This window comes from Octopus sinensis, linkage group LG29 (assembly GCF_006345805.1).
Source record: "Octopus sinensis linkage group LG29, ASM634580v1, whole genome shotgun sequence".
NCBI classification, from domain to species: Eukaryota; Metazoa; Mollusca; class Cephalopoda; order Octopoda; family Octopodidae; genus Octopus; species Octopus sinensis.
Window position 1 is genome coordinate 14,505,864 of NC_043025.1, and position 27,994 is coordinate 14,533,857.

The following is a 27,994-nucleotide window of genomic DNA, read 5'->3' on the forward strand; positions in this document are numbered from 1 at the left end:
CCTTTGGCAAGTGTCTTCTACTATAGCCTCGGGCTGACCAAAGCCTTCTGAGTGTATTTGGTAGACAGAAACTGAAAGAAGCCCGTCGTCTATATGTATATGTGTGTGTGTGTGTTTGTGTGTCTGTGTTTGTCCCCCCAACATCGCTTGACAACCGATGCTGGTGTGTTTACGTCCCAGTAACTTAGCAGTTCTGCAAAAGAGACCGATAGAATAAGTACTAGGCTTACAAAGAATAAGTCCTGGGGTTGATTTGCTCGACTAAAGCCTGTGCTTCAGCATGGCCGCAGTCAAATAACCTAAACGAGCAAAAGAGTAAATGAGCATATATATCTATATTTTTCAGTCATCCCATAAATAATGCGGTTTTATTATACCTCTTATTTTTCAAAATTAAAATAAACAAAGTCCTTTTTTCTCATCTAAAATACACTCTCCTTCATTTTCTGCAATACTCTTCCATCTATCTGGTAGACTTGCAAGGCCCCTCTTCCAGTATTCACTTGCCTGTGATGAAAAATACTCCTGTAGTAGTGTTCTAATCTCATCTACAGAATTCATATTTATTCCATTCAAATGATTTTGATGACTGTACAATAAATGATAATCAGATGGGGCCATGTCCAGCAAATATGGCGGGTGGTGCATCGTCTCCCATTCAAACTGCTCCGGCCTTTGGAATGTCATCCTCACTGTATGTGGCCGAACATTATCCTGATGGAAGAACACCTTTCGCCTTGAAACCAAAGATGGTTGTTTTCCTTCTAGCAGTGATGTAAGCCGCTCAAGCTGCTCACAGTAGATCTCCTTTGTTATTCTTTGGTTTAGGTTTAAAAGTTCAAAGTGGACTAAACCTTTCATATACCTTACATGGGTGAAGATCTACCCACTGTCTTTGACGCTTGACATTTTTATTGAGAACCCATTTCCTATCACCAGTCACTATTTAGTCCAAAAAGGGTTCATTCATAAGACGTGACACCAAAGAAGGGCTCACATTCACTCTCTGCATGCAATTAAACATGGAAGGTTTGTGGTGAACCCATTGACCTAATTTGCCAACTTTTCCGATTGCATGCAGGTGCCAATGAATGGTTGAATTACTAAATCCAAGCTTCTCTGCTAGTTCCTCAACAGTTATGATGGTATTTTGTTCCACCAGGGTTTGCCAGACATCCTCATCAAGCTCTACAGATCATCCAGGATGAGGCTCATCTTCTAGGCTATAGTTTCCAACTCAGAATTTCTGGAACCACCATTGACACTGGCTTATGCTTATTGTCTGATCCCCATACACTGCATTAATATTCCTCGCACTTTCAATTTTGTTGTTGCCTTTATTGAACTCTTAAAGCAAAATATGCCGAATATTCTTCTTTGTCATTTCCATCATAGCTTTGAAAAAATAACTGTTAAAATCTAACTGTATGTAGATTATCCCATCCCCCTCCAATTTTAGTCCATGCAATTGAAAAAAATAATTTTCTTTATGGGGAGGGGGGGGGGCTGTGTGGTAAGTAAAGAGTCATGTTTGGCTTGGTCACTACTGGCGAAATGACCCAGCAGCAAATTGAACCACTATATTATTAGCTTTGAAAACAAATTAAAATTAAAGTTCTATAATGATATTGTAACAGAAAAAAATTACTTTACAAATTTAAAATCAATTTAAACGTGACCATGCTGTCAAAGCTGTTGCACACCCTCCGTCATTAATTGTTTTTGCTGTTCTCCCATTTTCTTATGATTCGCCCGGTACCATATTACGAGTCGATGCACTGTGAGGTGTGTAGTGTTATTTCAGGACACACACCACCAAATTTCACGCAGGAATATAACAAAAGTTTTCCATTATGATTTGTGATTAAATTAATGAGTAAGGCTAACTTTACTCATTACAATGAATTTACCATTTACAATGGGTGTGCAGCACACTCCTAACATACCCAGAATATATGCCCCTGATATATATAGAATTACATTTATTATAACTAATAAAATATTTCACGTACTATAAGAGAAATGAGTTAAAGAATATTTTATATGTATCACGGCACCTTTTTTTACGTGCACGCTCTCGCTAACTTCTGAATCCAGTCACGCCTCTGGGCTCAGTTGTGCTTTAAGACGGCCCTGGCTTTTCTTTGACGGAAGACCCATTGATTTCTACCATTAAGGCATCGACAGGCTATTGGAACGGTAGCAAGAAGTTGTGAACAATGAAGGAGAATGTATTATTGACTGGTATGTGAAAACAGTTGATAAAAAATAAGGATGAAAATAAATGGAAGAAAAGAACAAAAACAAATGAATTTATCAGGAAATCTAATATATATATATATGTATGTATCTATGTATCTATGTATGTATGTATGTATGTATAAAGGAAATCAATTTTAAAATATTTAATAACTTTAAAATATTTATTGGTAAAAAATCATAATTTATAAACAGCGAAATAATTTTAAAATATATAATCGTTGTTAAAATGTTTATATGGAAATTTGAAAGATATAAATAGCAAAACGATTTTAAAATACTTTATAAAACATTTATAAGAAAAAAAAATCCTGAAATATATAGCAGTAAAATGACTTTAATAGGTTTATATGAAAAATCGAAAGTAATAAAATAGTTCGATACATATGTGTGTGTGTGTGTGTGTATGTATGTATTAAAGTGTATACATGTATGAGTGTGTGGATGTAAATAAATAAATATATATATAATTGTGTGTGTGTGTGTATCTACAAGTTAAAAATAATACAAAATGGTTGAAAATGCATTAAATTCATTCACAAATGTATACTATGATGCAAAAGTCTAAACTTTATATATAGCTCATAAACTAACTGTGCTCTACAGCTGTTTCAATAGAATAAAAATGTCGTCATTTTTATAATCACGTAATTAGCACACATCTTAATTTAATTAGTTTGAAAGCGATGGGCTACACTTTACTTCTTCCCACACACATACGTACGACTGTATCCATGCATGCATACATTTATATATACCTCACTTTACGAGGTTCTGCTTTACAAGGCCTCATGTTTACGAGTTTTGGTTTTTCAAACACAAGATCTAAATTTTGAACAAAGAGCAAAAGTTTCTGCAACTATAACAAATGCTTCTTGTGTGTTACCAAGAAATTCATAGCAGACACAAAAAAAAGAAAAGCTTCTTCTAAGCAAACAATTCTAATCCTTGCAAGAAGCAATGGAAATTTTAGAAAAAATGAACAAGATGCAGGAGTGGATGTGTGGTAAGTAGTTTGCTTACCAACCACATGGTTCTAGGTTCAGTCCCACTGCATGGCACTTTGGGCAAATGTCTTCTACCATAGCCTCGGGCCAACCAAAGCCTTGTGAGTGAATTTGGTAGATGGAAACTGAAAGAAGCCCGTTGTATATATATGTATATATGTATTATTTACTAGCAAACGCACCTGTCCTTCGGACGGTTTAGGTTGCTTCCGTGGTATTTTTTTCGCAAAAATAATTTAATTACCGAGAAGGTTTATGTGTAAGCATGGCAATCTGTTTCCGATTAACCTAGGAACGGAAAATCAAATTGAAGGCTGGTTATTGTGGAGGTCGTTGCACTTTGATTATCATAGAACATGTAAGTTTGCAAGCGATGTAAAGTAGAGGTACTGAAGTGTTTTGGGAGTAGATTATGGTTGTTTTAGATGAAAGTGAAATTTCTTGTCAGAAACAGCCACATAAATGGTGTAAAGAAATTGAAGGAAGATGTTGAAACTTCCCCTCTGCGAGTTTATTTTTTTCAACAGCAAAGGGAGCTATTTTTTCCGGAGAGAAAAGCTAACAAAAGTCACTTTATTCTATCTTCCCACATAGTGTGCACATAAACTAACAGCGGATGCTGCATAAAGTAAAATTGGTATGGAGCTTTCTGAAAGATTTGTATAGCTTTAAAGGTTGATTTTTTGGGACGAGTCATATGTGAGTGTTTAGAAAAGGCCAGAATGACAATGCTAAAACCTATTTGAAACAATGGACAGCAGTCGAAATATCATAATGGCTGGGTAAAGAAGCATCCTTAAAATGAAACAACGGTATCAAAGGTAAAAAAAAAAGGTATCAACAATCAGAAGAGAGGGAAGGGAACATCACCTTTCAAGTAACTCAGAATAGGTAAAGGTAAGCTTGCCAAAGTTTAATGCAGTTTCAATATGTAGATTAAGATAGTTTGGTATTGGATATTCATCACATATAGTTTTCCTAGTCAACTGAATCACCATCGTAAGTGGACAGTAGAAATAAATAGACAAAATTCTTTCACTTTTATAAAAAGATTAAATAGAAAATGAGGGCAAAAAGCACTCGTTTTTTCACAATAAAATATCATTTCCTAGCCGGAATTTTGTGACAAATGTATGTTTATTAAGCACAACAGCCTGCAGTGTATGCCGCTGGGCATTAAAAGCCAATTGCACAAACCTAGAGAAGCTCTGTGCCCCCTTGAATCGATAAAAAATCACTCTTTTTGCCATAGCAACCACATCTTTATAGCTTGCAAATTTTACCCATCACAGGTCTCATCCTCACCATGCATTTAGTATCCCTGCCAATTTTCAGCTCGATCCTAGCCTCGGTTTGGCCACCATTAACTGTCAAACCAAAATGTGCACACAATTTTCGTCCAAGGACTGTTTTATAGATATAGATTAATTAAAAAATTGACAAGGTTCCTTTACAGCTGTTCCAATTCCAGGCCTCCGGAACATCTATATCTATATATATATAAAACTAAGAATGTCTGTCTGTCTGTCTGTCTGTGTGTTTCCCTAAAACTTGAGAACTACACAACCAATTTCATTCAAATTTTACGCATGCGTTACTTAGGGTCCATGTAGTTTCATGGGCAAAAAAAAATATCATAGCAATATCATATCTTCTCCACTATTTCAGTATTACGTGTTAAAAGTGAAACAAAAATATTTCTCTATTTTATGTCAGATACTTTCACTTTAACAATAAAAATAATAATAACAATTGAATTATATGTAGTAAGTAATAATTAAAATCAAACTAAAGTATAATATAATTGTAACATAACAAAAGTAAAAATAGCAATTGGTATAAAATTGCATCAATGAGTTGAACTTGAATAAGTGGTTTCACATGAATGGGAATTAAATTAAAAATGAAATTAGCATTCAGAAATGGAATAGTCCAGATGGATAATAAAAAATTAAATTAAAGAAAAGACTATTGTCTATAAAGTATACAATGTAGAGAAAAAAGAAGATTTGAACACAAAGTGTCTTGGTGCGACTATGAAAGATATCTAATCAGAGGCGGTAAAATTTGCCACAATAGAAGCAAGGTTCGAGTCAACGGAGCGTGCAAGGGAGTACTCGACTCGAAATATTTTATTTTTACCTTTATATCTGGGATGTAGGACGTGCTGGAAAAAAATTAATAATGCCCCCCAAGAAGTAGAGGTAGGCTGGATTGTAGCCACACTTCTATACAAGAGGGAGGACAAGATACAATTGATCGAAATTACAAGAGACGGGCTAACAATTCCAGTCTGTTATATATTTTGAGTATTGTTATCACTAGCGATATCAAGATATAACTTTGTATTTTGCATTTTATGTGTAGATGTATATATATGGATGGACATGTAATATGTACACATATATATATACATATATATACATGCACTAGCACTATGACCCGGCAACGACGGGTCTTTAATGCTAGTATATATATATATATATATATATGTATATAAATTAGAGAAAAACCGCTATTATGTAATTCAAACAATGATAGATATAAACCAAATCATAAAGAAAAAATAAAATATATGATTTTTCTCTAATTTATATATATATTATATATTTATATTGTGAAATTTGATTTAATACCAAATTGAATTTTTCCCTGTAAGTTTGGAGTTATACTCCCGAATATTATATTATACATACATAAGATCCATATATATATATATATATCAAAAGGTGTTATAATACTATTCCAAGAATCCAATGATAATATTCCACATATACAAAAAAGCCACACCAAGAATCAAACTTACCTTCATCATCAGCTGCTCCACGGATATTGTTATGATTTTGACACCTGAGCAGTACAATTTAATCCAATGGTGTCAACGGCGCTAAAATAAATGCTGTTTGGGAACAAACATACCAAAGAAACCACAACTTTCAAATACATTTACCCTCTGTACAACCATATTGATAAATAAATTCAATAAGTAATACACACACACACACACACATACACGGGTTGGACAAAATAATGGAAACACCTAGCATCATAGCATCATAATTTTGAAATATCTATAAAACCGTCAAAAGCTTGTTTATTTTGATGTTTTTGATTTATTATTAGTGTTGCTTAATATGTTTTGCTAAAACTGCTATTTCTCTTCAGATATCATCAGAAAAGGTAATTAAAATTCATTAAAATGGCAGATGTATCGGACTTTCAAAGTGGTCAAATTGTTGGTGCTCGTATGGCAGGCGCTAGCGTAACGAAAACAGCCGAAATGTTTGGTATATCAAGAAGTACTATCTCGAAAGTAATGACAGTCTTTGAGAAAGAGGGAAAAACCTCCTCATCAAAACAAAACTCCGGAAGAAAACCGAAACTTTCAGATAGGGACCGTCAGATTCCTACGTGAATTGTTAGAAAGGATCACAAAAGTACAACTCCCAAAATTACTGCAGAGCTTAATGACCACCTCGAGAACCCAGTTTCCACAAAAACTGTTCACTGGGAGCTGCACAAAGCCGGGTTTCACGGGAGGGCTGCAATCTGAAAATCACTACTTTCAAAAACAAACGTTGCAAAGCGTTTAGATCGGAGTAAAAACCTACAGAATTGCTCCCCAGAGCAGTGGAAGAATGTTATTTTCTCGGATGAGTCATCCTTTACTTTATTTCCGACCACCGGCCGAGTATACGTGTGGAGACAGCCAAGAGAAGCATTTGACCCAGACTGCCTTCTTCCAACTGTTAAACATAGAAGACGATCTGTGATGATCTAGGGACGGAGTTATATCTTGGAAATCCGCCGGCCCAGTGGTTTCCCTTCATGGCAGAATTGATAGTGAAGACTATTTAAGCATTTTATCTGATCACATTCATCCTATTGTTGCGGAAATGTTTCCGGAGGGGAACATAATCTTTCAGGATGATAATGCACCAATTCACACAGCTAAAGTTGTTACTGAATGGCACAGGGAACATTCTAGCGAAGATGGACATCTTATCTGGCCACCACAGTCCCCAGATCTCAATATTATTGAACATTTATGGTGCATTTTAGCAAAACAAGTAAGGAGTCGATATACTCCACCAGCATCATTCCAAGAACTGGAAATTTTAAGGTGTTTCCATTATTTTGTCCAACCTCTGTATGTGTATATATATATATAGATAGATTAGAAAACTCCCCACATTTTATCAATTCAGTAATGAAAAATTAAGTTACACATCTAGAAAATTACATATTAGAGAAAGAGTAAATATAAGACAAAACAGATAACGATAATTACGTAAAATGTAAAATAATAGATAAAACGTAAATATTCGGTAGAATAGCAAATATATATATATATATATTTATATATATATATATATATATGGATCTATGTATATATATATATATATGGATCTATGTATTCAGTCAGTTTGAGGATAGAGTGTCCTGTTCAGGGATTGTAAAATAGAGAGACACAACAGGGAGAATTCTCGCAATATTTGGGGATAAGAAAGGAGAATAAAATACGGTGGAGACTTTTTGTTTTCTTTGTATCACAATATGAACATAGCAAATATCTTAATACAAATAAAATTCGAATGTGCTTACAAAACAAAAATTAAAAGCAAGTACTTACGTTTCAATGTTGGTCTCCGATGTAAACAGGGCCTCCGAACACACTAACCCGGTTCAGAGTTTCCGATGCCTCTTCACTGCTGCTTTATTCAAAAGGCTAATACTTAAATATTTTTCACAGAAATTCAGTAAAGAACTCTCTACATAAACTGGATGAAGACAATTTGTTGATATGTTAAGTATTTACGTGAATTAAACGTCGGATAGAAAAGTAAGATTGGAGACTCCGAGCGACAGAGTGAAGCTTACTAATGGCGACGGGGGAAAGAGCTCTGTTCAATCTGATCTACAGATATTTTAATTAATTTGTTTTTTAACTAAACACTTTGAAACTTCGGATACTGGTAGACTGTGTCAAATAGAAAAGGGTTCACTCAAAACATTTTTGACAAAATTTTGTATTTAGAAGTTATTTTGCGTCAAACTTGTCGAAATTTTAGTAATTTTAACCAATCAATGACGAGAACTCAGCCAAAAACAATTACTGTTGCTCTTTGTGGACAACTTCTGGGTCCACCAATCAGAAATGTTTTTTTGCAACCTATGTTTGCTGTGTCAGGATTGATTTGAGGCTAGATAACAACAAAGTTATTACTGAGACAGACCAACGATGGAGCCTGTATGTGCTTGCATGCGAGAAAAAGTAGCCAAACATTTTTTTTTTATACAGAATAGAAAAACCTCTATCCTGTGTCATACACGTAGAAAGACACCTTTGATCAAATCTGTTCAATCAATTCCAACTCGGGACTAAACAAGTGACGAAGGGAACGATACGAGGCAACGACAGAGCCTTTACTTGGTCGCTCGCGTTGCTAGAAAGGGCAGCCAAATCTTCCTGACAAAAAGGAAAATGAAATTTCCGTCTTCAGGGAAAAAAAATAAAGGAAGTTTATATTATTTTATAATGTTCGCTTAGGAATTCATTACTTCTAGAAAAGAATAAGACAAAATGGTCATGGCTGGAACGCCTTTTCTCACAGATCCATTACAATCCTGTGATTAAAGCAATGTTCTTCATTGAATAATGAAGCAGCTAAAGTTAAAGAAAAGTTGAAAGAATAAAAGATAGCAAGTATGTATATATTTTTTCATTTTTTTTTCATTTTATCTAGTTTCAGCTCACGAGCTGTGGCCATGCTGGGGCACCGCCATTCGGTGTTGCTACATGATTTTACTCCACGAATGCTTTTTAGCAATTGACATTTGGTGCATGAGAGTTTGATGCAGCTGCCCTCATCTGCACCTCCTGCCGTGAAGTTGGTTCATCTGGGACACCTGACAGGAAGAGGTCCAGCTTTATTTTAAAGACACCTACATCCACCCCATGCAGGTCTCTCAGGTTCTTCGGGAGGATATTGAAGAGCTGTGAACCTCTGAAGCCCAGGCTATCACAGTATCTTGTCCTACATCTTGATGGCAAATTTGGAGTCCTTGGCACTATGCAGTGGTGCCCAGTTCTGGCATTTGTTTAACTCTCGATGCCAAAGTTTGGGACAAGTCCTTCCAGTATCTTCGAGATGTATATAATGGCATATCTTTCTCGCCTACGCTCTAAGGAATAGAGTCTTAATCTCTTGAGTCTTTCCCAATAGCTTATATACTGCACAGAGGCTATCTTCTTCGTGTAGCTTCGTTGGATTGCCTCAAGTTCTGTGATTAACTTGACACTAGATGGTGACCATAGCTGAGAGCAATAGTCAAAGTGGCTTAGGACATGTGTCCTCCAGAGGACCATCATGGTTTCCTGGTCTCTTGTTCTAAAAGCTCTAAGAATCCATCCGGTCAGCCGCCTACATTTCATTGCCAATTTAGCAACATGCACATGAAAGGTTGCATCATTACACATGTAAATACCCAGGTCTCGCACTGATTGTGCCCCTGGGATTGCAATCCCTCCAGGTTCAGTGTATTTATTGGGTCTTGCATTTAGTTTTGCATGCTTATAGCATAAAGCTTGAAACTTTTCAGCATTGAACTGCATGCTATTCTTTTCAGCCCACTTGTATATTTTGTCCAGCTCACATTGCAGGTGCATAGTGTCTTCAGGGTTCTGTATTACCTGTGAAACTTTTGTATCATCTGCATAACTTGTGATCGTGGCTCTCTGCGTGGCTGAGGGCATGTCTGAGAGGGCCATTATGAACAGTAGTGGTCCCAAAACAGTGCCCTGCGGAACGCCGCTCACTATTTGCGTGTTAATGGAAGTGGTCCCATTGGCTACTACCACCTGACTTCTATCCTTCAGAAAGTCATGAAGCCATTCTCCCAATTTTCCAACTATGCCACGATCACACAGTTTGTGACATATCATTCCATGATCGACTTTATCAAAGGCCTTTGCAAAGTCGAGATATATCACTTCCACATTTGAGTGGTTGAGCAGTTGTTTCAGCACCCAGTCATAGTGTTGTAGGAGCTGAGTTAGGCAGCTAGGCCTATATATATATATATATATATATATATATATATATATATAATAATAAATATTAGGGAATAAATCCAAATTTACAGGGAAAAAAATCAGATTTAGGATTAAATCCAATTTTATAGTAAAATATTATAAAATATTATTAGAGACAAAACCACTATTTTGCAAAACAAACAAGGAAAGACTTAATCAATACATAAAATTTTAATAAATAGTAAAAAAAACCGCCACTACAATTGTTTCTTGTCTTGATCGACAATCTTCAGGTGGACTTCCAATAAGTCAGTTTCAAATTATGAAGTTTTCATAATTTTCATAATTTGAAACTGACTTATTGGAAGTCCACCTGAAGATTGTCGATCAAGACAAGAAACAATTGTAGTGGCGGTTTTTTTGACTATTATTAAAATTTTATGTATTGATTAAGTCTTTCCTTGTTTGTTTTGCAAAATAGTGGTTTTGTCTCTAATAATATTTTATATATATATATATATATATATATATATATATATTATATAAATAGTGTAGCTTGCTTACAAACCACATGGTTCTGGGTTCAGTCCCACTGCGTGGCAATTTGAGCAAGTGTCTTTTACTATAGCCTCGAGCTGACCAAAGCCATGTGAGTGGATTTTGTAGACAGAAAATGAAAGAAGCCTGTCATATATATATATATGTATGTATATATATATATATATAATATATATATATATATATGTATAAATTAAGAAATGGAATCAAACACAGTTATTATTCAATTTATCCATGTGGGACAAAAACATTTCACTTAACCCTGGTATTTCTACCTTTATAAGTAGGTTGTAATGTCATTGATACTTATATGAATTTTTGCGACCCTGGTAACTATTTATTTATTTTTACCTTGTTATTTGTACACATTGAAAAAATATACATATATTTATGTATATATTCATACATATGGCACCTCCCTCAGGAAAAATATGGGAAAATACTTCCTAATAAAGTTCTCTGCCAAACTGAATGGCTGAAATTACTTCTATAATAATTTGTACTAGATGAAGGACCAATTTTGTAAAGTAAATTGTATTAAATACACACACACACACACAGAGTTCTACACATATGTACATATACATAAATAAAATCAATCTTTCATCCAGATTCTCCAACTCATACCAGCATAGGAATCAAACATTGGATTGAAAGGACTGAATAGCAGTATAGATGTCAACAAAGTTATTTCTTCTTCCTCTCTTCTTTCTTTCTTTCTTCCCTTCTCTTTTCCATTGACACACCTTTCAAATACACAGGCACCCACACACATACACACACACAAACACACACACACACACACACACACCACACACACAAACACACACATATATATACATATAGACGACGGGCTTCTTTCAGTTTCCGTCTACCAAATCCACTCACAAGGCATTGGTCGGCCCAGGGCTATAGCAGAAGACACTTGCCCAAGGTGCCACGCAGTAGGACTGAACCCGGAACCATGTGGTTGGTTAGCAAGCTACTTACCACACAGCCACTCTTGCGCCTATATGCAGATCTCCATACGCACATGCACAAACACAAAATGTGCGCCCCATCCCCCCCGGTGCATCACCACAGCCACCTCTATCACTAGCACAACCTCTACCACCACCACCACCACCACCATAGACAGCTCAACAACAGCTGCAAGAGCGCCACTATTATTGTTTGTCCTTACAGTCTTCCATACATATTCCCCACCGCCTGCACATTCACATAACCTCCATAACGTCTCTCATTCTCTCTCTACCTCTCAAAATCCTGACGCCGCTGCTTTCCCATACTTTCTCCTCTTTTTCAACATCCGACTCTCGGCTTCTCAGGTAAAAACACCTTTAAATATCTCGGGCTCCACTTTGGGGCCCTTTTGACCCCTATTATAAGGGTTTTATTGGCTTATTATGCTCTATAACCCTTCTGTGTCTTGTCTGACGGTTGACTTTTATATATGTTGCTTTATACGATCAAAATATAAACGCTTTTGTTGTGTTATAAATGTATGTATGATTGTGTGTATATACGTGTGTATGAGTGTATATATGTGTGTGTGTGTGTGTGTTTTTATGTTTGGATTAACTATATATACATATATACACATACACGTATATATGCATATACATACAATCATATATATATAGACATGTCTATATACAGTTGTATATGTGTGTATAGACATGTATATATATGAATACGTATGTTGGGAAACGAGTGTGTATATACGTATATATGTGTGTGTGTGTGTGTATATATACATATATATAGATATATACGTATATAAGAAATGTACGTGTATACATATGTATATATATATATCTGTGTATGTGTGTGTGTATATATATATATGTATATAAACTATATATATATACACGTATCAATGTATGTTTGTGTGTGAGTATAGCTGTATGTAGAACTTATGTGTTTATGTATATATGTATGTGTGTGTGTATATATACATATATGGATATTTATGTCTCTCTCTCTATATATATATATGATCATGGAAGCGCATTGTGTCCAGCGATGTATAACAGCGTCTGATGGTCTCATCGATATTGCATATATACATTCGTTTTTCGTTTTTTCTTGTCTGTGTTTCATGTGTCTCGATATATATATATAATATATATATATATATATATATATATATATATATATATATCCGCGCGCCTATTTAAGTATGTATATATATACAAACGTGTGTCTGGATGTGTGTATATATATATACACAAACGTATGTCTGGATGTGTGTGTGTATGTATAAACGTATATATGCCTGTATGTTTGTATATACATACAACTCTGTCTAATACACTTTTTATTTGTATCGATGTGTGCCTGTATATATATATTTGTGTATATGATGTTCGGCTTCTATTTACATCAATATATATATATATATATATATAGGCATTCTCAATTATTTTCCCCTCTGTACACACATATATTTATATACACATCGTAACCGTAACAACAAACGCTCTAGTTCACGTGTATATAATTCTTATATTTAATACATTCCCGAACGAATATTATCACTATATATGCATTCATATTATATATAAACTTATATACATTCATATTATATAAACACATTTCTGGATATGAGTAATGTATGCATATAATATATTTTTCTATGCTATCTCACATACCGACAAATAGTGTATATGCTGTGTGTATGCATATACACACCGGTTAAACCCGGTCAAAAAAAAATTTGTGTAAAAGGTGTAAAACAAGTTGTTTTACACCTATTACACTGTTTTTGTTTTTGTTCCCGGGTGAGAGGCTTTCGGAAATTCCCGATGTGAATGTTCCGAGGCCCCCCCCCCTTTCGCGAGTGTGCATTTTTTTTGTCATATTCGTTTAGAGGAAGTTGTTTTACGCCTCTTACACACATTTTCTTTTTGTTTTTTTGACCGGGTTTAACGCTTTAGTTTAACCGGTGTGTATATGAGTATACGCAAAGCAGATGCGAAGGTATATGTGAATCAGAGCGACCAGGCTGAATGGGAGACGCTTATCATCTGACATGAGGAGGCAATCACTCGTCGTCATCATTTAATGTCTGCTTTCCATGCTGGCATGGGTTGGATGGTTTCACCAAGACCAGACGCATTCTGTTTTGGCATGGTTTCTACGGCTGGATGCCCTTCTTAATGTCAACCACTTCACAGAGTGGGCTGGATGCCTTTTATGTGGTGCCATCACCACTGCTTTTTACATGGGACCATTACCAGTGCTTTTTATGTTGCATCAGCATGGGTGCTTTTCACATGGCACCACCACCAGTGGTTTTTATGTGGTACCATCACCAGTGGTTTTTATGTGGTACCATCACCAGTGGTTTTTATGTGGTACCATCACCAGTGCTTTTTATGTGGCACTATCACCGGTGCGTTTTACGTGGTACCATCACCAGTGGTTTTTACGTGGCATCATCACCAGTGCTTTTTATGTGGCACCAACTCTGCTGAAACCGGCTCTGGCTTTGAGTACAAATGTCTTGTTTTCGAAAGTTTTAAAATAAAATCTTCCACCAAACCTTAGTCGCAATTTATGTTCCTAACACTGGCTGAATGATAACTAAGTTATTTTACTAAATTCTTTGTTATATTTAAAATGAATTGAAAGAAACACAGAGCATCTCAACAGAAGAAATATGGTAACAAAAGGGTTGATAATCCTTTTTGTCTTTATATGAAAATGCTTTTAAACCAAAGTATCTTTAGACAAAAGTGTTGAGAGCAAAGTGCCAGATCCCATGTCTACATCATCATCATCATTGTTTATCATCTGTCTTCCATGCACGCTTGGGTAGAATGGTTGACAGGAGCCAGCCAGATAGAAGACTACCCCCAGGCTACTCTGTCCGTTTTGGCAAGGTCTTTACAGCTGGATGCTCTTCATAACACCAACCTCCCTTCAGAGTGGACTGAGTGCTTTTTACATGGCACCGCACAGGTGAAGACTATTTTGGAATGGTTTTTACAGCTGGATGCCCTTCCAGATGCTACCCACTTTGCAATGTCAACTGGAGGCTTTTAAGTGGCACCTGCACTGACAGGGTCACCAAGTAATTTGCAAGGAATATGTGTGTGTATATATATATATGGCATTAGGAAGGGCATCCAGCTGTAGAAATACTGCCAGATCAGACTGGAGCATTGTGCAGCCTCTGGCTTCCAAGGCCCCAGTCAAACCATCCAACCCATGCTAGCATGGAAAACGGACGTTATACGATGATGATATATATGTATATGTGTGTGAATATATATATATATATATATAATGTATGTATGTATAGGCTGTTAAATAAAAATTAAAATTTCAACAACTGTTGTCTGTGGCCGTTGTCTGTTTTAGCATCACTTTTAAGACTGTATTCTTTTATTTTTTTACTTGTTTCACATCTGATTGCAGCCATGCTGGAGCACCACCTGAAGGGGTTTTTTAGTCAAAGAAATCGACCCCAGGACTTATTCTTTGTAAGCCTGGTACTTTATTGGTCTCTTTTGCCAAACCGTCCGGCAACTGGAACAAAAACACACCAGCATCGGTTGTCAAGCAATGTTAGAGGAACAAACACAGACACAGCCACAAATACACATACACACACACGACGGGCTTCTTTCAGTTTCCGTTTACCAAATCCACTCACAAGGCTTTGGTTGGCCTGAGGCTATATAAGAAGACACTTGCCCAAGGTGTCACGCAGTGGGACTGAACCTGAAACAATATGGTTGGGAAACAAGGTACTTACCACACAGCCACTCCAGCGCCTATATATTCTTTTAGTCATCTCAGTCATCTGACTGTGGCCATGCTGGAGCACCAACTTAATATATATATATATATATATATATATATATGTGTGTGTGAGTCTGTATTTGTTCCTCTGCCATCGCTTACTGATCACATGGCTCAGGCATCAGTCCCACTGTGTGGCACCTTGAGCAAGTGTCTTCTACTATAGCCTTGGGCCGACCAAAGCCTTTTGAATGGATTTGGTAGACGGAAACTGTATGAAGTCCATCGTATATATGTATATGTGCGTGTTTGTCCTCCCCACCATTGCTTGACAACCGATGCTGGTGTGTTTACTTCCCCGTAACTTAGCAGTTCAGCAAAAGAGACTGATAGAGTAAGTACTAGGCTTACAAAGAATAAGTCCTGGGGTCGATTTGCTTGACTAAAGGCGGTGCTCCAGCATGGCCGCAGTCAAATAACTGAAACAAGTAAACGAGAAAAAGAATAAAAGAATACACACACACACACACACACACACACACACACACACACACACACACGTGCACATATGAGTGTCTCTGCAGCAATTTGTACATTCCTAGCTTACAAAGTTACTATATATGCACACACACACATGCACATATATATACTCACACATACATATACACACACACATATATATACACTGTTGACTTACATATGTTACTCTTTGCGCAACAGATGTCAACAATCATATCTTACCAAAATACCACTACTACCACCACCACAACCAAACAAACTTATGATGTGAAGATGTTCCAGCTGTGACCATCCTGTCCTTTATTCAGGCATAGTGTATCTAGGACTACATTATCTAAAGTGTCCTTCCTTGTTGATGTTGTTTAGCCCCAGGTCAGTCCTGATCCAGCAGACCTGTAATCAAAAACGGTTGACCTCCTTTGAGATTGATGAAGAATTTCTTGAAGAATAAATAAATAAATGAATAAATATACAAATAGAATATAAAAATAAAAACAAACATGTCAGAGAAATTGATTTCTTGAATCAATAACTGATCGAGAAATTTAGAAATGACCCAAAGTTAAGTTGTTGACTTTAATAATAATATTAACATTAGAAATTGTACTCTTAGATAGACTATACCAGAGCAGGGAACAATATAGTCACAACTGGAACATCTCTGATCATAGGTCTGTCTGGATCAGGACTGACCTGGGGCTAAACAACAAGGAAGGGCACATTATATAATGTAGTCCTAGATACACTATGTCTGAATTAAAAGACGGGATGGTCACATTTGGAACATCTTTGATCATGGGCCTGTTGGATCGGGGCTGACCTGGGGCTAAACAAAGAAAGAAAGACACATTCGATAATGTAGTCCTAGGTACACTATGTCTGTATATAAAAAAAAAAGGATGGTCACAGCTGGATCATCTTTGCTCAGAGGGTTATCAGACTGGAAAAAAGGATGGATCATAGGTGTGTTAGGGCAAGACCGACTTAGGGCTAAACTGCCCTTAATTGAATAAATCGACTCCAAAACTTATTCTTTGTAAGCCTAGTACTTATTCTATCGGTCTCTTTTGCCGAACCACTAGGTTACAGGGACATAAACATACCAACATTGGTTGTCAAGAGATGGTGGGAAGACAGACACGCAAACGTATACACACACACACACACACACACACACACACACGACGGGCTTCTTTCAGTTTCTGTCTACCAAATCCACTCACAAGGCTTTGGTCAGCCTGAGGCTATAGCAGAAGTCATTTATCCAAGGTGTCCCGCAGTGGGACTGAACCTGGAGCCATGAGATTGGGAAGCAAGTTTCTTACCACACAGCCATGCTTGCCTGTCTATCTCTCTCTCTTTCATTCCATCATTCTCTGTCTGTCCCCCTCTCTCTCTCGTCTCACTATATCTTTGTCTCTCTCTCTCATGTTCTTTCTCCACCCTCTCTTCCTTTGTCTTTCATTCCATCTTTCTCTCTGTCACTGTCTCTCTCTCACACACATTCTCTCCTCTCTCTCCATCGTTCTCCCTTTCTGTCTCTCCCTGTCTCTCTCACCTTCTTCACCCTCTCTCTTGCCATCATTCTCCTTGCCAGTCTCTCTCCCTTTCTCGTCTCACTATCTCTCTGTCTGTATCTCTCTCTATCTCTCTCAGCCTACCACCCTCTCTCTTTCCATCATTCTCTCTGCCTCTCTATCTTTGTCTCTCTCCCTCTCATTCCATCATTCTCTCTGCTTCTCTCTTTCTCACTCTTTCCATCATTCTCTCTCTCTCTCTCTCTCTCTCTCTCATTCTCCCTCCCTCTCTATCGTTGTCTCTCTCTCACGTTCATTCCATCATTCTCTCTGCCTGTCTCCATCCCCCCCTCTCTCTCTATCCCTCTGTCAGTTCGTCTGTGCTGTCTGTCTGTATGTCTCTTGTTTTCCAACCTGCTGTTGCTGCCTGAAGAACATCTGTGTATAATTAACAGTAGCAGACAAACTGGTACCAGTGCGGTATGTGTCCAAACATTGGCACTGTGGTGGCGGTGGCACCGGTGGTAATGTGTGTGGGGGGGAAGGGGGGAAATGGAGGGAGGGAAAAATTCGAAGGCCTGTACTTGTGTTGGTGTGTGAGAGAGAGAGAGAGAGAGAGAAACTATGTGTGTAAATGTGTGTGTGTGTGAGAGAGAGAAAGTTAGAAAGTGCGTTTGTGAGAGAGAGAGAGAGAGAGACAGAAAATCTGTGTGTGTGTGAGTACGTGTGTCTGTGTACAAATATGTGTGATAGAATGAGAGAGAATGTCTGTATGTGTGTGTGTGTGTGTGTTTGAGAGAGAGAAAGTGAATATGTGAGTGCGTTTGTGTATAAGAGAGACTGTGAGTGTGTGTGTAAGAATGTATATTTGTGTGTGTGTGAGGGAGAAATGTTTGTATATACTTGTATAAGAGAAAATGTTCCTAAAAACATTCACACACACACACACACACACACACACACACACACACACACACACACACACACGCGCATGTACAATCAGCACTTACATGTGAATACATAAACAAGAGAAGAGTTTCAATGGGGGGGAGGGTGACGTGGGGTGGTGGACGTGTGTGTGTGTGTTTGTGAGGGTGGGCAGGGGTGGGCTCCAGAAGGAAGAGAAACAGCTGTGGGGCATTTTTTATATCTTGTTTCATGTTGATGGAGAAAACACATGTGCATGGATATGTATATATATACATACACACAGCCATATATATATATATCTATATATACATATACATACATCTGAATGTATGTGTAAGTATACATATCTATACCTATACACATATGTATGTGCTAATTTTTTCTTATATGTATATATATGTGTGTGTGTGTGTGTATATATATATAATAATATACACACATATTTATACATAGGCTATCTGTATACATGTGTGTGTGTGTGTACTTTTTTTTTATTTGTTCCGATCATTTGACTGGCCATGCTGGAGCACCTAGGACTTATTTTTTTTTAAAGCAGTCTAGTACTTATTCTGTCGGTCTCTTTACCGAACCGCTAAGTTACAGGGGATGGAAACACACCAACACTGGCTATCAAGCAGTGATGGGTGAAGAAATTCACACACACATGCCCATAGATATATATGATATATATGATGGGCTTCTTTCAGTTTCCGTCTACAAAATCCACTGACAAGGCTTTGGTCAAGGCTGTAATAGAAGACACTTGCCCAAAGTTCTACGCAGTGGGACTGAACCCAGAATCATGTGGTTGGGAAGCAAGCTTCTTACCACACAGCCACACCTACCCCTATATACCGTGTATAAGGAACTCTTTTTTGTCAAAAATTAGGTTTAAAAAATATGGGAGTTTCTTATACATGGATAATATTATAATCCCTTACAAAACCATTTTTCTGAATTTTAAGCCCCCAAAATAGGGGGTTTCTTATACAAATTATATGGTATGTGTGTGTGTATATATATATATATATATATATATATATACAGGGTAGTGAATATTCTTAGAAATTTCACTGCCTAGCATGTATAAAAAGTCAATAGACAACATATTCTCAATATAAAGTAGTGTACATTGAAACACACGACAAAACTACCTTTAACAGGTAATTTTTATACGCTAGAAGAAGCAGTCAAAACGACCAAAACCACCCAAAATAACAAGGTATTGTAGTGGGTGCTTTTTACGTGCCACCGGCACAGGGGCCTGAGGCTGGCATCGGCCACGATTGGTTGGTGCTATTTATGTGCCACCGGCACGAAAGCCAGCCAAGGCGGCGCAGGTATTGGCCACGTCAGATGGTGCTTTTTACGTTCCACCAGCACAGGTAGCACAGCTACAATATCCATTTGATTTTTATTTTGATGTTGATGTACTTGACTCAATAGGTCTACTCAAGCACTGCAGGTCACCCTATGATCCAAGGTAAGCACCGCAGGCCGTTTTGCGATCCAAGGTACTTTGAATGGGCTGGGGTTGGTTGTGTGAAGCTAGTGTAGGATACAGGTATAAAGTCACTTTATTTGTTGGGTTTCCGCAATCACAGCATATCTCCAGAGGCCTTGATCTTTTGTCATTGCCTCTGTGAGGCCCAACGTTCAAAGGTCATGCTTGACCACCTCATCCCATGTCTTCCTGGGTCTACTTCTACCCCAGATTCCTTTAGCTGTTTAGAAGTGATATATATATATATATATATATATATATATATGTCTGTATATGATGGGCTTCATTCAGTTTCCATCTACTAAATCCTCTCATAAGACTTTGCTTGGGATGCAAACTTATTACCACACACGCACACACACACACACACACACTATGAGCTTCTTTCAGTTTCTGTCTGCCAAATCCTCTCACAAGGCTTTGGTCAACCTGAGACTATAGTAGAAGATATTTGCCCGAGGTGCTGTGCAGTGGGACTAAACCTGGAACCGAAGATCAATGGTTCCCAATAATTTAAATAGTTTACATCCCCACAAAAAAAAGGTGAAACTACCAATTATAGTGCTGCTGCTCAATCTCCCACTGTCCACGATAAGATTGTTTGTCTATATTACAATATTACAATGACCAATAATATGGTGTGCATGTATAATAATATTACGAACATGAAAATAGCATAAGCTTACCTCACTCTTTCTTGCGGAACCCCCTTGAACCTTTTGTAGAACCCTAGGGTTCCGGGGAAACCCAGTTGAGAAATGCTGGTATATATATATATACACGTGTAAGGATGAAGAGCATGTTCTGAGGAGGATGATTGCGTTTAGGTAAATGGAACGCGAAAGCGAGGTAGACCGAAGAAAAGGTGGAAAGGGACAGGTGGAGGAGGAAATTGGGATTGTTGGTTTGGAAAAGGAGGACGTCCAAAACTGGGGAAGATGGCGAGATGGTGTGAGAGTGGCTGGGTCATACCCTCCGTTGTCAACCGGGAGAATTCATCTATGAAGCAATTTCCCCAGTTCCCTTTCAGGGTTGGTGAAAGCGATGTGGTGGACAAAGAAAAACCTGGCCGATGACAGTCAAGGCGGATCTGGAACCCAACCTAGGCCCCCATACCTACGGCGTTCGCCGCTGGAGTAAGGAGTGGTTGGAGATCACGCAGTCGTTAGCCTCAAATCACCAGGCCTGATCAGCGTTTGTGAGAGATGCAGCATTGAGGATGAATGAAGCGAGCTCAATACACCCCGGGTGAATGCTGTCACATATATATATGTGCATATATATATTATATGTACAGGTATATTCTTTTATTTGTTTCAGTCATTTGACTACGGCCATGCTGGAGCACCACCTTTAATATGTTTGTTTAATATGTATGTTTGTTTTATCTTTTACTTGTTTCAGTCATTCAACTATGGTCATGCTGGAGCAGCACCTCGAATCATTTTAGTCGAGCAAATCGACCCTACCCACCCACCCAGTACTTATTTATTTTTTCAAAACCTGGTACTCAATTTATAAGTCTCTTTTGCTGAGCTGCCAAGTTACAAGGATGTAAACACACCAATGCGGGTTGTCAAGCAGTAGTGGGAGACAAACCCCCACACACACACACCTCTCAGTTTCCATCTACCAAATCCACTCAAGGATTCGATGGACCCACAACTGTAGAAGACACCTGCTTAAAGTGCCATGCAGTGGGACTGAACCTAGAACCATGTGGTTGAGAAGCAAACTTCTTACCAGAGAACCACACCTGCACATATGTGTGTGTATGTACACACACACATATATATCTACTTCCTACTTCTGTCATTTCTCCTAGTTCGCTGTCAACCCTCATCACTCAGCACCCCTACATCTCCCACCTCTCTATATACACCCTGTAGTGGCCTTGCACACCTCTCCTATCATGCCCTACCCCACTGACCATAAACCACTTTTGTTAATCTCCTTGTGTTGACTTCCATTCATCCATCCAGAAGGATAAGATAACAGGCTGTGTGTGTGTGTGTGCTTAGGCATGCGTGTGTATCTGTGTGTGTGTGTGTGTGAGTGTGTATATATATATGTGTGTGTGTGCTTACGCATGCATGTGTATCTGTGTGTGTGTGTGTTGTTTTCTGTGTGTATATATGTGTGTGTGTGTGTGTGTACGTGTGTTTGTGTGTATGTATACATGTGTGTGTATCCTGTCTGTGTATATATGTGTGTATGTGTCGACTTGTAGCCTGTCTGTTTCTATATATGTGTATGCAGAAAAGCTATGTGTAGACACACACACACACATATGCAGACATAAAACACACATATATACACACACACAAACATATATAGGCACAGGAGTAGCTGTGTGGTAAGAAACTTGCTTCCCAACCACATGGCTCCAGGTTCAGTCCCACTGCATGGCAATTTGGGTGTCTTTTAGTATAGCTTCAGGCTGACCAAAGCCTTGTGAGTGGATTTGGTTGACGGAAACTGAAGGAAGCCTGTCATATGTATATTCGCCATGATGTATCACTTGCCACTATACACATTTTTTTTCTTTCCTTGTTTTTTTTCTGCGTTCCTTTCCGTGGAAGAGCCGTAGGCTTTTACAATTCCCGAGCGTTATACTAATACATCTGTTGTCTACACCACCAGTCGTTGTCTTTTGTTTTTTTGTGAATTCTCTCTCTCTCTCTCTCTCTCTCTATATATATATATATATATATGTATATCATCATCATCATTTAACGTTCGCTTTCCATGCTAGTATGGGTTGGAGGATTTGACCAAGGACTGGTGAACCAGATGGCTGTGCCAGGCTCCAATCTGATCTGGCAGAGTTTCTACAGCTGGATGCCCTTTCTAACGCCAACCACTCCGAGAGTGTAGTGGCTGCTTTTATGTGCCACCGGCACGAGGGTCAGTTTGGCAACGGCCACACTCGAAAATGGTATTTTTTACGTGCCACCTGCACAGGAGTCAGTCCAGCGGCACTGGCAACAACCTCACTCGAATGTTTTGTTCACGTGCCAGTAAGGCTTTGCTGGTAACAGTCATGCTTAAATGGTGCTTTTTACGTGCCCACCAGCATGGAAGCAATACAGCTGCTCTGGCAGTGAACCCGCTTGGATGGAGCTGTTAGCGCTCCACTGGCATGGGTGCCAGTCATCGAATTTGGTTGCCGATATATATATATATATATATATATATATATAATATATATATATATATTAGAAGAATGAGGTAATCAGAAGATCAGATGGTTCATATTTATAGATATTTATTTATATATTACATTTTTTACATATATATATATCATATCATTCAGATTATTAGCGCTTTCTCCCATTCCAGTGGGGTTTTCAAATCAAATTGATTTGAAAACCCCACTGGAATGGGAGAAAGCGCTAATAATCTGAATGATATGATATATATATATGTAAAAAATGTAATATATAAATAAATATCTATAAATATGAACCATCTGATCTTCTGATTACCTCATTTCTTCTTATATATAATACCTGTACATCATCTCCAAACCTTCCAATATATATATATATATATATATATATATATATATATGTAATATGTAGAAAAATACAAACTGGGACAAGAACGTAAAACATTTAGAAGACGATACAAAAAACACGGACGGGACATTCGAAGCCTTCAATCTTCAGTCAAGAACTGGATCATCCTCGCAATTTCGGCTGATTAATCTTGAGATTGCTCTGATCTGGCCAGCCCCAAGGAAAAACTAAGCTACGAGGATTAGATTTCTTGGAAAAAGGATCCAATGTATACGAAATAAGGACAGAAACACGGACGATGCCACACGAATATAAAGACAAAAAACAATAATAGTAATAACAGGACAAAAACAGCGGGTGTCTTACGACTAATAGACAGTACAACTTAGTTTAGCTGGCATATTTTGAAAAAAATGCCTTTATCGGCAGACGAAGACAACGATGTTCTCTCTCGTGGCGCTGGTTAGAAGGCAAAAGGCTGGTTGACCAGCGGTCACGTGAGAGGAGAAGAGAGAGGAAAAAAAGGGGGCAAAGGAATCAAAGAGAGAGAGAAAAAGAGGGACGAAGGCACCAAAGGGGGAGATGTTTGTGTGTCTGTGTTTGTCTGTGCAACCTCGCTTGACAACTGATGCTGGTGTTTACCTCCCCATAACTTAGCAGTTCAGCAAAAGAGAACAATAGAATAAATACTAGGCTTACAAAAAATAAGCCCTGGGATCAATTAGCTCGACTAAAGGTGATGCTCCAGCATGGCCACAGTCAAATGACAAACAAGGAAATGAATAAAAGAATATGTGTTTTTGACTGTTGCCATGCTGGAGCACCGCCTTTAGTCGAACAAATTGACCTCAGGTATTATTCGTTGTAAGCCTAGTACTTATTCTATTGGTCTCTTTTGCCGAACTGCTAAGTTACGTGTATATGTGTGTATGTATTTTATATTTGTGCATATGTACCTATTTGTCTATTCTCAGTTTCTCTCTGTTTGTATGTGTGTGTATGTGTAAAAGAATATATATATATACGAGTGGCTGTGTGGTAAGTAGCTTGCTTACCAACCACATGGTTCTGGCTTCAGTCCCACTGCGTGGCACCTTGGGCAAGTGTCTTCTACTATAGCCTCGGGCCGACCAAGGCCTTGTGAGATGGAAACTGAAAGAAGCCCGTCGTATATATGTATATATATGCGTCTGTGTTTGTCCCCCCAATATCGCTTGACAACCGATGATGGTGTGTTTACATCCCCGTAACTTAGCGGTTCAGCAAAAGAGACCGATAGAATAAGTACTAGAGGTGGAAAGCTACACCAGACTCCAGTCTGATTTGGACTGATTTTCTACAGCTGGGTGCCCTTCCTAGCGGTAACCACTCCGAGGGTGTAATGGATATTTTTACATGCATATTGTGCAATGACAACAGAAACAAATAAAAACAAACAAGGTTGGGAGCAATAAAAACATGAAATTAGCTGAAACATCCACGGTTACTTTTGTAGGGTATGATTCGAGAGAGATTTGGCTGCTGTTTCTAGGAGGTCTCATTACTATGGAGAGGTCTCATTTTTGGTTGTGATAGTGATGGTGGTGGTTGCGGTGGTGGTGGTGAGTGAGTTGATAGCGGTTGTGGTTATAGTAGTGTTTGTTGTTGTGGTGTTGGTGTAGTCGACGACTGCCACCGCTGCTGCCAACCATGACCACCACATGTAGTACCACTGCCATTTGCCAGCACCTCTGCAGCTCTGACCAACACGGCACCACCACTGCAACTCTTGCCAAACTATTACTACACTACCACCACTACCAGAACCACCAGAACCACCACCACCACTACCACCACCACCATTATTAATTCCATTTCAGCCACCACTACCACCACCACCATTATTAATTCCATTTCAGCCACCACTACCACCACCACCATTAATTCCATCTCAACCTCTACTACTACCACTACCACAACCTTCACCACCATTATTACTACTAATACTACCACCTTCACCACCATTACAATTCCCAATGAATAAAACATGACCCTTATGCAATTAAACAAATTACGTGAAGACCCTTCCCTCCACTTGCCCCTACCTACCCCCCCCCCGTCCCTGCCACCAGTCAGGCATCCAGCCACCCAACCAACCAGCCAACCAGCCAAACCAGCACCTACCCCACCCCACCCTCAACCGGCTACTTCTGTCTCCAGTCGCTCCCCCAACCCATCGGCCCTTTTTTTTTGTATATTAAAGGGAGAGAGTTAGGGAGAAGCCTTACCCTCTTCCACCACCCTTTCTCTCTCTCTGTCTCTCCCTGCTCCCTTTGACCCCTTGCATCTATCTCTAGGGAGCAGTTTGTGAATGAATAGGGCTACATGGCTAAGATCACTTGTTTTGGTGGGGGGGGACTGACTGTTTTTTTTTTAAGGGGTCTTTTTATGCTCCCTCCACTTTCCTCTCCCTTCCTTGAATCATTGCCTGGACCAGTCACCTACTATCCCCCCCACACACATATATACAAGCATGTATACACACTGTGTCATACCATTTAGGGGTAAAGGGCGATTTAATTTTGTGGAATTGTCTCTAAGGGTTGTGAAGAGTGGAGCTCTTGTTGTTTTGTCCCCTGACAATCCCCCTGATCCAATAATCAATCTATGGTGAATGAATGACCTGCCAGACATGACCATTCCATCTGTTGAGGTCTCCCTCATTGGCTCATACATACACATATACATACATAAGGGAGTAAGGTGTTATTTGAGGAAGATTTGGTTGCTATTTCTGTTGGGTCTAGCTACCATATAGAGGTCTCCCTCATTGGCTCATACATACATAAGACAGTAGGGTGTGATTTGAGTGAGATTTAGCTGCTATTTCTAGGAGGTCTAGCTACATTGTAGAGGTCTCCCTCATTGGCTCATACATACATATAAACATAGATAAGATAGTAGGGTATGAGTGGAGGGTAATTTGACTGCTATTTCTACTAGGTCTAGCTACCATATTGAGGTCTCCCTCAATGGCTCATAGATATATACATGCATAAGACGGTAGGATGTAATTTGAGGGAAATTTGGTTGCTATTTTTAGCATTTCTAGGTACCATGTGGAGGTCGCCCTCATTGGCTCACACATACATATATACATAGATAAGTAGGGTGTGTTTAAGGGAGATTTAGCTGCTATTTCTAGGAGGTCTAGCTACCATGTAGAGATCTCCCTCATTGGCTCACACATACTCTTTTATTTGTTTCAGTTGTTTGAGTGTGGCCATGATGGGGCACTGCCTTTTTAGTCGAACAAATCGATCCCAGGGCTCATTCTTTGTAAGCCTAGTACTTATTCTATTGGTCTCTTTTGCTGAACTGCTAAGTTACAGGGAGATAAACACATCTACATTGGTTGTCAAGCGATGGTGAGGGGACAAACACAGGCACAAATAATACACACACACACACACATACACACGACGGGCTTCTTTCAGTTTCTGTCTACCAAGTCCACTCAAAAGGCCTTGGTCGGCCTGAGGTTATAGCAGAAGACACTTGCCCAAGGTGCCACCCAGTAGGACTGAACCCAGAACCATGTGGTTGGCAATATATATAGAAAATAATAAAGGTGGCTGGAAGCAATTTAAAACCAAAAAGGAAATACACACACACACACACACACACACACACACACACACACACATACACATACAAGACTGTAGGGTTTGATTTGAGAGAGATTTGGCTGCTATTTCTGTTGGGTCTAGCTATCATTTAGAGGTCTTCCTCATTGGCTTGTACATACATATATAAATAAGATAGTAGGGTTTGATCTGAGCGAGATTTGCTTTATGATTAAGCTAGCTGTGCTCTCACCTCTACCCTTTTATTTTAAAAATAATTAATCACCTCATCAAAGATGCGCAGGAGTGGCTGTGTGGTAAGTAGTTTGCTTACCAACCACATGGTTCCAGGTTCAGTCCCTCTGCGTGGCACCTTGGGCAAGTGTCTTCTACTATAGCCTCGGGCTGACCAAAGCCTTATGAGTGTGTTTGGTAGACGAAAATTGAAAGAAGCCCGTCGTATATATATATATATATATGTATGTGTGTGTATATGTTTGTGTGTCTGTGTTTGTCTCCCCCCACATCGCTTGACAACTGATGGTGGTGTGTTTACGTCCCCGTAACTTAGCGGTTCGGCAAAAGAGACCGATAGAATAAGTACTAGGCTTACAAAGAATAAGTTCTGGGGTCGATTTGCTCAACTAAAGGCAGTGCTCCAGCATGGCCGCAGTCAAATGACTTCAGTGATAAGGTAGATCTATAACAAGTCTTTCTTACTGATACCTTTGTAACTTCTAAGCTGAAGTGAAGACAGCCTGTTCTTTGTCTATCTCCTTAGCTTCT

The 27,994-nt window shown here is 38.6% G+C and overlaps 1 protein-coding gene across 1 annotated transcript in view; it reads left to right on the top strand.

Annotated features, from left to right (window-relative positions):
• The first annotated feature begins 12,169 nt into the window (after positions 1-12,169).
• LOC115226132 (protein CBFA2T3) overlaps positions 12,170-27,994 on the top strand; it is a 116,807-nt gene continuing 100,982 nt past the window's right edge. The window contains exon 1 of the mRNA XM_029797120.2: positions 12,170-12,188. The gene's annotated coding sequence lies outside the window, so the exon portion shown is untranslated. The remainder of the gene's footprint in view (positions 12,189-27,994) is intronic.